General features: G+C 41.2%; 1 protein-coding gene across 1 annotated transcript in view; it reads right to left on the bottom strand.

Moving 5' to 3' along the window:
• JAZF1 (JAZF zinc finger 1) overlaps nt 1-18,837 on the bottom strand; it is a 200,605-nt gene that overhangs the window by 177,844 nt on the left and 3,924 nt on the right. The window lies entirely within an intron of this gene.

The following is an 18,837-nucleotide window of genomic DNA, read 5'->3' as shown; positions in this document are numbered from 1 at the left end:
GCAACATACAAAGTTCCTAGAGAAAAGGCACATTTACAAGTAATACAAGAAACATTTGCTACAGAACAAAACTATGTAAACAAAACAAAGGCAAGACATGCACAAAAAGTTATTCTACACCATATGGACTATTGCTGCCAAGAAAGTTCCAGAGATGAAGATTTTAAACAACTTAAAAATCAGCAGAAATTAGTTGAATGGAGACTGGGAACCAACAACCAACCATTACTTCTGTACAGAGACCTTAACAGAAAGAAGTAATCTCACAGAAATAGCCTCAAAGGAACTGATGAGCCTTAGGTAAGGTGCTGTGGGGACTCCTAAAAACCAAGAGTACAATTATTCAAACTGCCTGATGCCCTAGGGTCTCCAGTTTAAAGAAAATTAAAATTCCTTAAATTAACCAGTGGCCCAACTTTTACAGAAAAAAAAAGTTTTACTCTGAATAAAAAACACCTGAATTCTATAGCTGTACATATAACTGCCTCTCACATATGCTTAGTGCCAGCATTCAGTTCAGTATACTTACAACAAGGACAGATGTCTAAGTTAATTTGAAAACACTTTTATTATCACTCATCATACTCATAAAGACCAGAGCAAGTCAAGTTAAACATGACTCCTTGAGTTTCATTTGCAACAGAGAAGAGCACAAAACATGGTAAGCTGGACGATGAAATAGGAAAACTAGAAAAAGAAAGGTGAGAAGAAGACTTAGCCCAGATTTCAACAGGAACTTTGAAAAAGATTTGTAAACATCACAGAAAATTAGTTTTTAAACACTCTGTATTCTTAATGAGAGGCCATATCAGAATGTGTTTTAAAACAGAAGCCAAAACACTTACAAACAAGATTACAAGACGTGATTGCCTGTGCACTTTGATGGTTCAGACGACCTCATTCAGTCCTGTGCAAAGTAAGGCACAACCCGAGGCACAAAAAGATTAAGCACAGACCAATGCAAGAGTAGCTAAGGGTGGGGAGCAGCAAACTCAAAGGAGGGAGGAAAGCAGACGAGAGGAAAAATAAAACAAATGACTGCAAAATATTAACACAAGTTCCTAATTCTCTTAGTGAATTATAGGAGAAAACAGTTCCTTGAAGCACCTACAGCCAACAGAATCAACCCAAAACCTCATCTGGGAGGTAAATACAGTGAAGGTAACACAACTCCCACTGTAGCCCTCTGGTGTCAGGGGCAACATTTACCTTTAGCATGACCTATGAGACAACAGAAAACTCTCTATTGGTCTTTGGATATTAGCATTCGTGTGAAAGAACTGACATGGATTGAGGACCAGAGCTGGAGTTTATATAAAAACTTTGTTATAACCACACACAGTTTTAAATTACCCTTGCAAGCACTTTAATCTTTTCTCTTGCAGGCAAACCTCTCTAGATTTAAAAGAAGAAGAAAAAAAAAACCCAACAAAAACCAAACCAACAAAAACCCACATACCTGTGAATGTATGTGCTGCTGAAGAACAGCGCGGTGACCTAGAAATATTGCCCTGCCTCATGACGGAGAAGACCTCAGACAGTCACCATTCACAGTCTTGACAGAAGGCAGGAGTGTGTGGGTGTGGGATGAGGAGGAAGGCAGAAGAGAAAAGAAACATGAGCCGTCTTCATGGCAGTGTCAGACTCCACAAGGCCGCCTTAGGCCAAACCACAATATGGTTTTGATTCATAGAAAGAGAAACTACAGTACATCCATAGTTTGTGATTGCTGCCATAGCTTCTTTTATGGGCAGTGGTTTCTACAGATGAACCGATTCAAGAATAAGTGGCTTCAGTAAGTAACTTAAAATTAACCTAATATCACAGGCACGTTCCTTTCCAGCTACCCCCATCAACAGCACTACAGTAGTACTATGCACAGGAACATAATGTCCCTTGTCTAAGAAAGGCAAATGCAGGATAAGCACCCTGAAAGTGTAAAAGGATGTAGCAAGTGACACTCATTAAGGGGCAAGCTGCTCATCAACACTCACTTTGATCTTCAGTGATTTCACAACTTAACACTACTTTCTGGGTGAAAAGCAATCATTCCAGACACTTTTAATACAATTCTATTTTAAAAGAGCTAGCTAATCTGTTCTTACTAGCAAATGAAATCCTTTACCCCAGCCTCAAAGGCACCATTTAGTTCAATTCTTGTAGTTTATGAAGAACAGAGGATACCTGAGGCATGAAACAAAAAAAACAAAACAAAAAAACCCAACACCCACCAGAAGAGAGGAAGGTTTGCTAACTGCAGGAAAGAGCACTCCTTTTACAATCTGTCCAACCACTGCTTACATTTTATTCATCAATTCCCTCTTCTTCCAGTTTCTCTCTTTCTGCAAAGACAACCTGGCAGCACCACTTTTTTGTTATTCAATAAAAAGTCAAATATAATCCCAGATCATTAAAAACAGAGATAAAGTACTCCTCCAACAGCTAAAACTCTACTAGGAGAGTCAGAAGTAGCACCTTGTTACCCATCTAGGGTCTCCATCTCTCCCTCACCTTCCTAGGGCTAGTTTTGGCATAGTCTCCTGGTTTGAGCACACACAATGGAAGTATGATCACAGAAAAACAGAGGAAAAACAGAAGCAGAGAGGCGGTTTCTGTTTGCTGACCAGCCACATCAAAAATGCTCGCAGCCATTTCTGCACTCCTCTGAGAGTCTATCATACCCCTTGAAACTGTGCATCCCTGCCTTCAGTGCAGCCCTGCCTACTCTAATGACTACACACCAGGCTCTGCTGGGCTTCACAGCACTGATGTGCTGGGTAACTGCTGTCTCATACTTGTCATCTCCTTCAGGGTCTGACTTTTTTATTTGTTTTGTCGGGTTTTTTTCAAGCCAGGTTGAAGTACTACTAACACACATCTTACAGCAGCTTCTGGTTGTCAATGTCAAAAAGCCAATGAATTACTGCCAAATTCATGGAGCTACAAGTAAGAACATATAAGAGAGTCATTAAGTCCTGCCGTAGTCAGATGATGTATAGTAAAGTTGTTCAACACTTGCCACATCAAAAGATCTAACCAGATAAACTTCAGAATAGGAAAATAAAAAAAAGAAAAATCAACAACAAGGAAATATAAAAATAGAAAATTCAAAAGACATGCAGAAATAAATACAGCAACTAATAAAACTAATAAGTACTTGGAACACTTAATAAACCCTGCATTCAGAAATGGTCTCACAGACACTGCTCTGAAATTAAAGTTCACAGACACAACACAAAGCTTAGAAGTTAAAATACTTGGCTGCTGGGATAAATATTTATGGTTCACCTCACCTGCCCACATACTTGGACCATTTAAGATTTTCTCCTTCACAACGAACTGAGAGGAGATAGTTATCAAAGCCTCAGCAGCACGATTTGTGTGATAAATAAAACAATGGCAAGAATATAGCTATTGTAAACATCTGTTAAAAAAAAAGGGCAATCAGAAATAGAAAGTATTTATCTACTCTCTCTAGAGTAAAACTCATTTTGAATTCTGTGATCTCACCTCCTTGAAAGGGAAACGGGACTTCAGTTTCCTACCCAAAACAAAACCAAAGTATCTATTTACACATACCATATTTGCATGTAGACACAGGAAGTGTAAACATCCTTCATGCATGTATATCTTCATTTTCATATATTTATTTACAGGCTTATTTATGAGCCTGCATCTCCTGATATGCTCACTGGGATCTTTTCAGCAGAGAAATCATCTATATGTAATCCAAAGTGTCAGGGATCATCCAAAGGTTTTGCTTTTATGAGGTGCAAATTACCTCTTTATGTCCTAGGTGCACAAATCCTTCCTGCCCACACACCTCCCTGGCATCTCGCAACAATTCCTGTAAGAAGATCCAGCCCTGCCACCAGCTCAGGACTGGTTCTACCTCCCTTGGTTGGTTCTCTTCCTCCGTGGTTTGCTGAGCCATGTAATCCTTGCAGTCACTTCTAAATGGAAAAGACACATTGCCAAACATTAATGTTTATTATTACAGTCAATCAATTGAACTATAATTCCACCATTGTTATCCACCAACACTTTTCCTGCTTAAGTGCAAGGTATGTTTACTTTATTACTGAGGAGCTCAAACGTTTTCTTTCATAATGAAATATTCCTTTCCTCCTCCCACCTAAATCAAGGTGAACACTCACAAATCAGACCAAGATCTAGAACAATGTTTTCACTTCTACAGTGACATGGCCAGATGCAGCAAAGCTGAGAATTAGGATTTTCACTAGTTTTAAGATCGGTTGAAAGATTTTGCAAAAGAAGGGAAGGGAGCACAGCTTTCAAAAAAACCAACCAAGCAAAACACCCCTCCACACCCCCAAACACAACACCCAACACTGCCACACAGAGCTGGCATTTTATTCTTCTTTTACAGTATTATTGCCGAAGCAAAAGTTTGAGATCTATTACACCAAATGAAATGGCCATGAAAGGGGAGGTCAGATGGCAAAACAAGTAACACAAATCTTATAAAAACCCCAGAGCTATTAGCACTGTGTAGACAGAAGCAGTTTCGCTCTTACTCCAATCTGCTTTACAAAGGGCGTTCCTATTGCCCTTACCGCCCTAGAAAGAATCTACAGCAGTAATGCTGGTTCACAGTTACATAAGACAAAAACATGCAAATTCCACTTCTACACCGATTAGTAGATTAGTTTCCTCTGTGGTCCATATATACACAGAAAAGCGTTGGCTATCTCTTATAGGCAATGCTTTATCTGTTCACCTGTAGTCAGTCAAAGCAGTGAGAAATGGCAAAGAAAAATATAAGACTCTCAATCCTCAATCCAGATCAACTCACTTTAAAGGTGGGTGCAGAGAAGAAAGGATGGAAGTAGGAAACAATGCAGAAATCCATATCTAGTGGTAAGGCAGTAGTGATTTTTAGAAGTCATCTTTGGCACGTTCAGTCTTTGGGAACATTGCATATATGCTGACAAGGAAAACTTAATCCTGACCCCTTGTATTCACAGCTAGCTATGGACAGCAGTGCTGGTAACCCACGCTCAGGAAACAAGAAGCACTGTTTTCATTTTCCTATATCCAGTTCAAAATAGCACCATTAAGCTGACACCACCACAACTGTACATCAGCAGGAAAGGATTGTATTTATCTGAAAGTCTTTACTCCTCATCAGAAGACCTCTGTATGAATTGCTCCCTCAAAACTGGAACTGATAAAAATCAGCCTACCACACACACGCACACACTCAGCATGAGCCCCGCAGATCACAAACACATAGGAACTTGCTCCTTCTCAGGAAATGCCCACAATCGATCCTCAAATCCCAAACAAACGTTAAAATACTGCAAGCCACTATGCCATTTATCTAACTCCTTAAACTGTGACCATCACTGCGGTTATCTGAGCACTTGAACACAACTGACAAACATGCACTTAGCAACGTATCTCATTATTCCTACATTTTTGTGGCAGGCAAACATACAGGCTTTTCTCTGTTCTCCTCCAACCAAGATATCTGCTAAAGTCTGCATCTCCCCAAGCCAGCCAATGTGTTATTCAAGCCATTCTCGTAAGGTCACGTCATCGTTACTGGATGTCTTTCATATTACAACACATTCTTAGCAATAGAAACAAAATACGGCTGAACAAGTTCCTACTATATTAACAAGTCCATCAAATCACTAGAAATGCAATGCTCTCCAATCTGTGCTACAACACAGAAACGGCTCTGTGCTCTCCCCTGTGCCATCTCCAGAAACAGCATCCAAGACAGGAGGATGGGAGCAGCCTCAACATAGATCTACCTCTCGCTACCACATCTTCTCTTTCCTCAGGCCATCAGGTAGGAAGAGCTGCCAAGCTCAGTCGAGTCAGTTGAAGTGCTACAGGTTTTCCACATAACAATCAATCAGCTTTGTTTAACTAAACCATAAACATCGATTTTAAAAAGCACTCAGTACCAAAAGGAGACACTACAAAAGACCATGAGTGTTCAGAGGGTGAAGAACTCAGCACTTCCTAAAGATCAACCCCTCTAGAAAAATATCTTACCCTCATTATGCAAAAACTAGGATGTGCGCTGTCATCCCCCAAATCACTAGTTCTCACCTCTCAAAGTAAAGTGGATCTACGGATATATGACAGTTACAAATAGAGCAATATCACAGTTGTGCTTTTCTCTGGGATGCACAGCCCAGCAATCACATATGCAACTGGAGGCACCAAACAGCGCACGTGTCTCGGTGTCGGCCAGCACGTGACGTTCTGTGAGATACCATACAGGCAAGCTCCTCTTTCATCGAACTCACGTGGATATACGCTCTACTAAAAGTGGCAGTATGTTGTTCCGCCCAGGTAAATTCATATCGCTCAGGACAGGATTACTTACTAGGTGCTTTGGTTGCAGGAATCCTTTTCCACATCCCACTGCACAGCCATGACACCATAGCATCAACTAGTAGACAGCAAGGAGACAGGAGGACTGTGAGACTTCAGCTTCATCTACCTAATGATCAACAACAGATGATACTCTACTGCACAGTAAGGATACCAACAGAGAAAGCAGATCTCCTTTGCCATGCTCTAAGACACTATGGGGCTCAAAATATACAATACAGAGCCGTTCAACTTGGTGCACCGTTTTAAAATGGGGGGCAGCCACTTTGCTGTCTCAGAAGCTTGTGAGACAGAAGTCTGTCTTGGAAAGGAATCCAAATCAGATTTGTATCTACCCAAATACAAACGTGACCATCTGGTAACGGTCTTCATCCTTATGTTCTGTTCTTAGTAAAAAGTCAAAAAAACCCCAAATGAAACCAACAACCTTACTTTCTTGAGTGCTTGTCATTAGCTCTGCCTACTGGATTCTAAAAACTGCCATCATGCAAGATGTGCGATTGCTTAACTCCAGTGGTACAAAGGTGGGAAGCTGCAACGGGCTCATGGTGAGTAAATCAGTGTACAGTAGAGGAGGTCCACAAAAAGTCTCAAAATTAGCTGGAGACTGCCTGCCAGGGAACCTATTATTAAGAAATCTGTTCTACTAAGTCACCTACCCATGACGACAAGGTAGAAAGTGACCAAAGCATATTCAGGAGGTTAGGCCTTTATGATCTTGAGAAGAGATCTGTTCTGCTATGGAAGAACTCAGAGGGGGAGGGGGGGGGAGAGAAAGAAAAAAAAAGCAGTTTTGCTACAACAGCAACAAAACAGTGTTTGTTTAGGAGGGATGGACATCAGCCCAACATTTAGCAAATCCAAGGACTCCAAACAGGATGACTTTAAAACTGACCTTAAGAGAAAGTCTACTGTATTCTTGGAAGAACAGGAAGATGATATGTTGTATCTGACAAGGAGACTGCTTATTTCTAGTCAGTAGCTGAGAACCAGTGCTTTGACCCCTGCCCTTTGGATTGAGCATTTGGTTCTCACCATCCTGAGCAGCAAAGCCAAGCAAAAAATTTCAAGTCTCAGGTATGTAAGTTTTGCTTCAAAGTGAAAACATGGAGGGGAGTAATCTGCATCCAGATCATTAATGTTGCTCTTAAGGAGTGTGATCTACATAAAATTAATTAAAAAAAATAGTACCACAACAGGTCACCTATGGAGAAGAGAAATTCAAAATACTAACAGGAATTCAGACTTGAAAAGACAGCTACAATAACCTACAGAAATGATCTGATATGAGGAGGTGTTTAGTAATATGGACAAGAGGGGTCTTCAAGATAAATTAGGTAAGGGCTTTGAGGAGAGTATAATGAGGGTACTTTTGCAATCTGTTACGGGCTCTGAATCTCACTCAAGTACATGCCTCAAGCAAACTGTATGAACAACCCCGAACATCCAGCCCCAAAGGGATTCAGGAGAAAGTGGGCAGCCTCTATATCTGCTCCTGAATTAGGGATGCCTCTGACTAGCAAGAAAATAACATGGTTTCTGTTCGGGCAGGTAACTCTGCCCAGCTAGTGAGACTGAAAAACCCCAACTAAGACTTCCTGTTAAAGAGCTCTATAAAAAAGCAGACTCTGTCTTTCACAAACTCCTTTCCTTCCTTGTTTCAACTTCAGATTTCTCCATCTATACTCCTTGCTATACTTTGCTTGTTTTCTCCAGAAGAGAATGAAAATTAGGAAGGAGACATTAGACGTTATTAAAGAATGGAGACAATACATGTAGATTGGAGTCTCCTCGATCCCAAAACCTGGTATTAGGTCTTCAGTTTGAAAGACAAACATCACACACTTGGTGAAGATGAGATAGGCACCTTCTGTGTTTACAGGGTTAAAGTACTAACACAGGGGCCTACACAATACAAGTACAGTATATCATACCATTATGCCTGTGTAGGCGTCCTGTTCCTAAGCCACACCTGTCCTACAGAGCATCAGAAATAATTAAATTAGAACAATCAGCATTCACAAGAAAAGGCGGCTTTGAGATTTTACAGGATAAAGTGGTTCAGTGGTTCCAGGACAGAGGAACAGCAGCAGCAGCCCTGATAAAGCTCCAATAAACCACTCATCTGTGGAGCAACAGGAGAAGAGAACAGAATGAACAGTCAAAAGGGTCAGCAGCAGGTGAGCACAAATGCCAGCTGGAGATTTTCTTTTTTTTTTTTTTTTTTAAAGCAGTAACAGAACAGTACGCAATTTCTGATTTGCCTAAAAATAAACCAGGTACCCACCAACTCTACCACAGAACACACGCAGAATGCCTTGCTAGGTGGATACTTATTATGCAAAGGGCAAACCACTTTGGGACACCCAGAACCAAAATCTGTGGTCTGTGTGTACATGTAGCAGAACGCTCTGCTGAACATAACTGCTCATCAAAAGCTAACCACCACTGAAGCAGAGTTTGCTCCACCAACAGTAATAGGAAGCTATGGCATTTATAATCCTTCTCCTTCCACCACCAGTCACGGCTTGGTAGAGAAGAAGAAAGTTGGCGGGGGATGAAGGGAGTTGAATTTTCCTGGTTTAGGAAGCAAAGCTAGGAAAGAACAGAAGAAAGAAAGATGTAAAGGTCTTTGTTCCACAGGTCAACATCGATAAGGAAAAAAAAAGATTTAATGCCACCTCCTAGTATGTATGTTGTTTTTTCAGTTGTGAAAGGATGACTAATCCCACACAACTATCTTCCCAAAATACAGGTACTGGAAGGTTTTTTCTTCTTAACGCTGCAGTTTACTATCTTGTGTCAATTTGCCAAAAGCAAACTAATGGTGTGGGCTCTTCCTAACCACCTCTCTTCAGTTCTCTACTTTTAATCCTAACCACCTGCGTCTCCACAGGCTTCTGAAAGAAACATTTACTTGGTCTTCAATTGCAATTAGTATTTTAAAATTACACATGCAGACAGATCAGCGTGAATTATTGTCCCTAATTATTGATATAAGAAGTCTAATGGAATACAATGATTGCATAATAAATTTTAAATTATCACACCACATAACAATACTTTCTAGAAAACTGTATACTCAATCCCATGCCATGGTCCTAGCCACACACCACCACCAGAGATTATAAACAAATACTAACACATTCAATATTTATGCACACCTGCTACTACAGAACAAACAATGGCAAAATTATGTGTTCGGGCTCAATCTTGAATTCATGAAGTACCAAGTATCTTCAGCAGGCACTTACACCATTGCAGGCCTCCTTTCCTGCAACTCCACTCCTTGCCAATGTTAAGGGGTTGGGGCTTGGCAGGAGGAGCAAGGGGATTTGGTTTTCAAACATAAATGCTATGACTTCCACATAGCCAGGGTCAGGGAAGAGACACTTCTTTGTTACCAGAATACTTGGTGGTAGTAAGCAATCCTGTGGCTGGCACACTGTGCTGTTTGCAAGAAAAGAAGGGGTCACTAGATGTACACACACCACGTTCTAGAGGTCAGTGGAATAATGCAGAATTAGAGGGATACTGCTGTAGAACTGCACTTTTTATTTAAAAAAAGAAAGGAAAAAGTCAGGTTGACATTGAGAAAAAAAAAAAACTGCTATCAATTAACCCAGTATATCTCCAGAACATTCGTTAAGCTTATAATAATAACAAACATTAATTTATATCTGTTTCAATATTTGAAATGCATTTAAGGTCATATGTACAGTTCAGGTACAGCAAGAGCAGATACAGAATTTCTCATACATGTCTTACAATCATTTCAAACTCAGCAATATGACAATTGCACCAGAGCTAAAATTCATCAGGTAAGGGTTGTTCAAAAGTAAAGATTTTTTTAATAGATTAAAACTCAACTTCTTAATATTAAAATACAGGAACACAACCAAAAATATCCACAGAAGGTAACAGCAACAAATACCTTTTCCCCATCCTCGGCATCCAATTATTGTTGCATACCTTAACAAGCTCTTGATATTTACCCTGGCTCTGGAAGCTGGTTGAACAAGCCACTAAAACTCATTGGCATATAACTATGTTCCAGATCACGGTGTCCAATACAGACTTTATCTCCCTGCTGAATCTGCTCTGCAGAGAGCCCTGGTAATTGCCCCAAAGTAACTGTCAGCAAAGATGGAGTATTTGTTCTGAAGACAGGCTCTTCACAATCTCACGAAAACTTGCCAGCAAGAAATAGGTTATACTGGATAGCTGAAACGAGAACAATTTTATGTACCGGTAGATGAGGACCGATATAGCTACAGTGTCAGCATTTCCCATCTATAAGAGCACTTACATAGTTCGGGAATATTTAGTCAATTTAAGAGATTTTCTGAGGTGTAAGGAAAATGCAGTTATTACCAATGCTAGGACTTGTGTGGAAAGAGTCCTACACCACAGCTAGAAAGTCTCTCTAAAGTATAGCAAGTGCTTACACTGAGTCTGGGAAAACTCCCTAGCATAGCCCTGTGAAATGGAAGTGCATTAAAAAAAAAAAAAAATCACCCACCCAAAAAAGCGAAACAACTGATGTAACATTATCTCCCCACCCTCCACAACTACACCACTATGCTGCCCTGTCTTTCCAGGAGCATAGAGCACTTAAAACTACACTAGAGGACCCCAGACCATCCTAGTTCCTCCCTGGAAGGCTGTGCAACCATGGGATTTTATTTTAAACACCTCATAAGCTTTCCTTCTCCTTCCAAATATCATAGCAGCACTAAGTAATGTTTATTTCATTTGTTACTGTTGATGAAGCTGTCAACTGCCTGGTCCACCCTGCCACATCCGTGGTATTCCGCATTTGCACGAATAACCCACAGCCTGAACGCACAAAGCAGCACACCCCTGAGCCTCTTCCCCTTTCTGTGCTCTCACTGCTGCAGAGATTTTTCACTCCCCTTCCACAAATCCATCTTTTTTACATTAGCATACTTATTAAATGAGTCAGGAAGTTCTAGCAATATGGCCCAAAAAAATCTATGGGGAAAAGCCATTATTTGGGGTTTTCCTTAAAATTCCACTCATCTTTCCTCCCTCTAGTCTATGCAAAAAAACCATTCAGGTAACAAAGACCTGAATCGTCAGCAGGAAGGCTCTGCAGGCATCCCAACAGCTTAATGGGGTAAACAGGAAAAAAAGCTCTAGCCCCAAATTGAAATACAGATGGGTATACGAGTGGTTTATTTTTTACATTAAAGCTGGGACGCTAACAACTCTCACATAACCCAGTTAACCCAGCAGAACAAGCAGTGATGGCTGCAAGGTAGCAGACACTCCTCTACTCAACAGCAAGTTACAGAAGCTGCAACACTCTTCCAACAGATGGCTAGAAAAACCTGTAAGCTTCCAGGGTTTTCCTACAAGCTTGTCACCAAATTTACTTGGATCAATGTCAGTCCTTTGATCTGAAAACAAAGGAGGCAAGGGTAGACCTCAGCAATTTGGTATGCAGTTTTCACCTGCAAGCAGACGAGCATCTGAAGCCTACGTGAAGCCTTTAAATGAATTTTGAGGTCACTCCCGTAACACTAATACACACGCCTACTCTCCGATGAAGATACACAGCAGGACTGCATCAAAATAAATAACTGAAATAATGACAGAGTGTTGTTTTCCTCACTGAATGTCACTGTCATCTACCACATAAGGGGCTGAGTTCACATTCATGTAGCCGTGCCAATCTCATATAGCACTGAAATTGGATCTCTCGCGTCTTAAATGTACTGCCTCCCAGTTTCTGGGTTACAGCTCCACTTGCTTCTATTGGGTTAATTCCCAGAAAGTAAGATGGTGACTATATTACACACTGCTGGAGAAATAAGTGATACTTCACATCTATTTCTCCTTTCCACAGCATACTCAGATATTCAGCAGCTCTATTTTTATTCAATGAATATTTACTATCTGTCAAAATAAGTTGGAGGGGGGCAAAATGTATTTCCAGAAGGAACAGAAACGTTTGCAGCTTACTCAAGTTTGACAAAGTAGACTTGGGGGAGGGGAAAAAAAAAAAAAAAAAAGAAAATGGAGGGGAAATCTCAGAAGTGCAGAAGTGTCCAAATATTTCCTAAATTAAAAAAACATTTTGTTGGAGCAGTTTCAGCAATACCAACATTTCAAAATGAAAGTGCTCAGCTTTTCACAAAAAACTTAAAAAATAAGATGGTGTCTATTAGCACACAGTGAAATCTTTCTCAAAATCAGAAGAAATGTTTCAAAATTCATCCACAATCAAATTCTAATCTTTTTGGCCATAGAGAACTGACCAGCTTGGCTCGAAATTCCCACTCTTTTTTTTCCATTAAACTGATAAATTTCTTCTTCTATTTCTACTCCATCCTTTGTAACACAAGATGTAACTCACACCTGAATTTAAGTCAGTTCATTCTTTAATGAATTACAGTATCTTAAACTGCACAGTAGTAATGTACTCCATCGTGGGCACTGATCAGAGACACAATCAGCATCGCAGTGTCATCAGCATCTGTGGTGAAGAAATCCATTCCTCTTGTTTATCGTAGCAAAGTTAAGAAAGAGCCTCCTAAGGATTCAGGGTGAAAAATGCAAAAATTACAATAAAAGAAAATCATTAAACCATAAATCAGCATATTTCTTCTATTCTACAGACCAGAACATTGCTCCTGCCTCTTTTAACTAAGGGTAAGTTTAACAAACCATATGTACTCCCTCAAAGTATTTGGCAAAAGTCTCAGGATAGACTTAGACACTGAGTAACAGGAATCAGTTGTTTAATGTTAATTGTAAAATTATTCAGAGACACATTCCCTTAAAATGAAAGGCTTTTTCTGTTAAATACAGCTGATTTAGCAAATCAATTTTCTAATTGCCACTATTTCAAATTAACATTAAAATCTTTGTCTCTGCCTTTCTCAAAGTGTATGTAGCTGCTACTTAGATGTTTATAATCTATATTTTGAATCACTGGTGCTTAGTAGAGACAAATAAAAATAATTCTCACTGAAACACAGCTTATTCAAGAAAAGGAATTATAAAGAAAGAAAAAAAGCACATTCAGGAGCAACATAAAGAGTACACCAGAAGCAGCTGGCCTCCAGTGCTTATTTCTTTTGTAGTAAAGTATTCTCCAGGTTGACACCAGGTATTTCTGATTACTTGTTTGTATTTGCATTATTTTATATAGGAGGAAGCAATAGTAGGTAAGATTGTCTCCAGATTGAACAGGTGTTTCTTCACCTTCTAGCATCACCTCTTCTTCAAATTATTTTTTTATTTTACCGTTCCTGGTCTTTTCACATTCCCCAACAAATGATGAAGTGGAAAAAAAAGATAATTTGACTGGCAGCCACCTGATTATTTTACATTTCTCATAAGGATTGCAGGTGAGCTATGAAAACATCCTCTCATGCCCTGAAGAGTAGACGTGATAATCACTATAAGCTTTCCCCCAAAGGTAAGTATGCCCTACACAAGTGAACTGTAGCACAACTGCTACAAGTTACCCGATGTTCCTTCAGTTTTTCATTTTCTGACTTGTATTTGTTTAGGTCTGCTAGCATAGAAGAGGAACAGTCCCTGCCGATGGTAGGGATGTAGCCCTGCAAAGGGCCTGACCCAAAGCAACTCAAGCTGACAGAGGAAAAAGGCGAGATCCCTATTGGCTTTATGCGAGGCCTTCAATCTTAGAAAGGAAAAATCAGTCTCCAGCACGTTCACAGATGTTTGTTTTCAGCCCTTTCTTCCTAGGAAATACACCATTCTTTACGCCATCAAAACACGCTTTAGCCTCAGTGTACTTGGTAACCTCAGAAAAAGAGCATATGATGGGTGCACTCTTCGCTGGGTAAAAAACTGGCTGGAAGGCTGAGCCCAGAGACTTGTGGTAAACGGAGTTAAATCCAGTTGGCAGCTGGTCACAAGCGGTGTTCCCCAGGGCTCAGTCGTGGGGCCAGTCTTGTTTAATATCTTTATCAATGATCTGGATGAGGGGATCGAGTGCACCCTCAGTAAGTCTGCAGATGACACTAAGTTGTGTGAGAGTGTTGATCTGCTTGAATGTAGGAAGGCTCTGCAGAGGGGTCTGGACAGGCTGGATTGATGGACCTAGGCCAACTGTATGATGTTTAACAAGGCCAAGTGCCTGGTCCTACACTTTGGTCACAACAACCTCTCACAATGCTACAGGCTTGGGGAAGAGTGGCTAGAAAGCTGCCTGGCAGTAAAGGACCTGGGGGTGCTGGTCGACAGCTGGCTGAACATGAGCCAGCAGTGTGCCCAGGCGGCCAGGAAGGCCAACAGCATCCTGGCTTGTATCAGAAATAGTGTGGCCAGCAGGACTAGGGAAGTGATTGTACCCCTGTACTCGGCACTGGTGAGGCTGCACCTTGGGCACTGTGTTCAGTTTTGGTCCCCTCTACAAGAAAGACATTGAGGTGCTGGAGTGTGTCCAAAGAAGGGCAACGAAGCTGCTGAAGGGTCTAGAGCACAAGTCTTATGAGGAGCAGCTGAGGGAACTGGGATTGTTTAGTCTGGAGAAAAGGAGGCTGAGGGGAGACCTTCTCGCTCTCTACAACTACCTCAAAGCAGGTTGTAGCCAGGGGGGTGTTGGTCTCTTCTCCCAAGCAACAAGTGATAGGCCAAGAAGAAACGGCCTCAAATTGCTCCAGGGGAGGTTTAGGTTGGATATTAGGAAAAATTTATTCACTGAAATGGTGATCAGACATTGGAACAGCCTCCCAGAGAGATGGTGGAGTCACTGTCCCTGGAGATGTTCAAAAAGCATGTAGACATGGCACTTCAGGACATGGTCTAGTAGACACGGTGGTTTTGGGTTGACGGTTGGACTTGATGATCCTAGAGGTCTTTTCCAACCTTAAAGATTCTATGATAGTTCATGTCAGAGAAGTATAAAAAATCACATTTTAGTTAAAGTTTAATGGCAATTCCATTTACCTCCATATGATTATTATAACCTAGAATTCGTTACAAATGTTGCACCTACATTTTATCACTATTTAAATTCAAACCCAAAGAGGAAAGGAAACCAGACCTGAAACTGGAAAAGAATCCAAAGCCCTGCTCTCCTCAAGATTACAAAACTGGGAGGAGTGGTCAATACACCAGAAGGCTGTGCTGCCATTCAGTGAGACCTGGACAGACTGGAGAGTTGGGCAGAGAGGAACCCTAATGAAATTCAATAAGGGCAAGTGTAGGGTCCTGCACCTAGGTAGGAATAACCCCAAGCACCAGCAGAGGTTAGGGGCTGACCTGCAGAGAAGGACCTGGGAGTCCTGGTGGACAACAAGCTCTCCATGAGTCAGCAGTGTGCCTTCATGGCCAAGAAGGCCAATGGTGTCCTGGGGTGCATGAAGAGCATGGCCCAGCAGGTTGAGGGCGGTTCTCCTCCCCCTCTACTCTGCCCTGGTGAGGCCACATCTGGAGTGCTGTGTCCAGTGCTGGGCTCCCCAGTTCAAGAAAGGCAGGGAACTACTGGAGAGAGTCCAGCAGAGGGCTACAAGGATGATGAGGGGACTGGAACATCTCTTGTATGAGGAAAGGCTGAGAGACCTGGGTCTGTTCAGCCTGGAGAAGACTGAGAGGGGATCTCATAAATGCTTATAAATATCTAAAGGGTGGGTGTCAAGAGGATGGGGCCAGACTCTTCTCAGTGGTGCCCAGTGACAGGACAAGTGCCAACAAGCACAAACTGGAATACAGGAAGTTCCATCTGAACGTGAGGAAAAACTTCTTCACTTTGAGGGTGACAGAGCACTAGAACAGGCTGCTCAGAGAGGTTGTGGAGTCTCCTTCCCTGGAGATATTCAAAACCTGCCTGGACGCCATCCTGTGCAACTTGCTCTAGGTGATCTGCTTTAGCAGGGGGGTTGGACTAGATGATCTCCGACCTCCACCATTCTGTGATTACAAGTAGGGGAAAAAAGTGCTGATCAAAACTGTTAGTCAAAAAAGACTATTTGATAGAAAAGCTGTCCTGAAGTAGAAGAGCATTCCTCATCACACCAACTTGCAAAGTGAATGAGCAACATCCTTGGAACATACGTCATTCCACATCACTGTGAAAAGCATTTTCCATATCCATAAATAACAAAAATTACAGCTGTAGAGAAGTACTGGGCAGAGGATGAACTTACAATCAACATAGCCACAATTAGGTTTTTCTAGTTGCTTTCCATGAACAATAATTAGTAGTACTGCTGAGGTAAATACATATAATTGTTCATTTATTTTGCAAGGCCACAGGTTTATGCGCATTACATAGCATGGCAACTGAGCACAGGTCTGCCTTTCAATTTCCCAATACTGAACAGAGTATCCACATACTTAGTTGCCACATCACTCTCAGCATAAAAAGCCTTGGGTTAAGACCTACCATCTCTTCAAAACAGCCTGTCTCAACTCCAAACATTAATTTACACAATGAGCAAAATGCTACAAAAAAAGCTACATGACAGTAACCACTTAGACCATGTTCATACTCTTCTGAAGAGCTCAGCTTTAAGTGAACAAAATCTTTCACATGGACTTCAGTTTGCTAGGCCTTCCATATATGCTGAAGCATGTAGCCCCTCGTCCTCACCACTAGCAACATAAAAGGGTTGCATCTATTTATGCTTGTTTTACACAACATACTGTGGGCTCCAATATAGAAGTTGTCACCTATGTCATATTGCACTTTATCCAACATGCTGGTGGAATTTTGGGCAACACAGGAGATGGGAGTGAAGCAAACATTTTAGCAGTACCGAATGCCATTTTTGCATGTGCTCACACCCAGCTTGTAATTCAACACCTCTTACTATCAAAGTGAGGATACAGCCCAACCTTTCTTAGCATTTCTGAGAAAATATTGAAAGGACCAACTTCAAGCAAGCTGCATGCATTCTGCCAATGGATTGTTAAACCACTCAAATGCCTTGCTGTGGAATTTGGCCCCTTGACTGCCTAATATTAAATAAGAATTGAAGTCACTGAAGGTAGCAGATGCCAAAGTTACCACCAGACACAGAATTTCAGAAGCCTCCCTCTCCCTTCAAAATACCTGAACTTTCCAGATGGGTCATATTTTACATACAAGATTTTGGTCTGTCTTCTGCAACTATTCCTTTATTGAAGAAATTTTCTTTTTCCTGCTAATCCTATCCCTTAGGAAAGCAGCTGCCTCTGTTCCCACAGCAAGTACTGTTCTGTTGCAGGTCCCATCCCAATATTTGGGAATTGGTCAACTTTGATGAGAAGCATCATAGCTCCCAGTTCCGACAGCAATGTTACACAAATACCTCACTGGAAGCTGTCCAATACTGGGACTTCTTACAGAGTTTTGATGAAACAGCACTAGTAGATCATCTTAGTTTGTGCAACTACTGTGTAAGCAGATGGCCTTTTTGTTTTTTCCCTTCAAATTCTTCTAGGAGTTTCAGTGCAATACAATTCACAAACTCAACTCCCATTAAGGTAAGAATGTCTTGAGATTTATCTGTTGTATCTCCTCCTATCCACCTTTCCACCTCTTTGGGCCCACAACTGTATGTTCAGACACTCATTTCATTGACATCCCTCTCCTCAATGCTCAAGGCGTCTCAGGAGAAGCAGAACTGCTCAAATCATCCCTAGAGCCACACAGGTGCATACGGCATGTCAGTACTCATCACAAACCAACTGGACACACAGTGGCTCATACAAACAACAACCTCATCCATACACATGATTAAAAACAGTCTTCAACTACAAATGCAAAGCAAAAATTAAAAAATAAAGTCCAAATATGATTAAGAGGTTCAGCTCAAATATTGTCTCTTCAGCAGCAGAGTAAATTAAACTAGCAACTAGCTTTAAGGACCTACTTGACCCCGCCACTCTAAAGTTCAGCTATGGGTAGATTGATGAAGAATCAAATTGGGGGGGAGGGCAGAAATCCAGAAACCAAAGGGTGTGCCCCTCTGGGCTTCTATCAACAGCTGAAAATGTCCCAGAAGATTACTTACACCAAGTTAAAAAGTAAAGGTAATTTCAGAAATGCTCTGTGAAACCAGAAGTGCTGTTCCCAACATCACAGCTGAAGACACTACCAGGACTGCAGAAATGCAATAAAATTTGCCATGTTACCACAGCTGAATACTCAGCAGATTAGGGTTGGGTTTTTATTTTCTCCTCTCTTGACAGTGAGTGGTTAGGTCCATTCCATTCTACAGCGTGAATCTGGCAAATAGCAGTAAATAAGGCGTTTTGCTCCCAGGCTAGAGATATCAGAAAAGTCAGCTGGGCTACCTGCAAAGGAATGGAGCAGTCAAAACCAAGAGGCAGGGAGATGGCCTAACAAGGCAGGCTAAAAGCCCCTCTGCTCTGCACACTTGCAGAGAAGGTAACAGCACTTCAGGTTGCTTGGACAACATGCTGGTAGAAACAGGTCCCAGGGAAGCATTTACTAATCAGCAATTTTAAATCAAT

The sequence above is a fragment of the Balearica regulorum genome, chromosome 2, assembly GCF_011004875.1.
Source record: "Balearica regulorum gibbericeps isolate bBalReg1 chromosome 2, bBalReg1.pri, whole genome shotgun sequence".
In the NCBI taxonomy this organism is placed as follows: domain Eukaryota; kingdom Metazoa; phylum Chordata; class Aves; order Gruiformes; family Gruidae; genus Balearica; species Balearica regulorum.
Note: the sequence above shows the minus strand (reverse complement) of the source record. Positions and strands in the feature narration are given on the sequence as shown.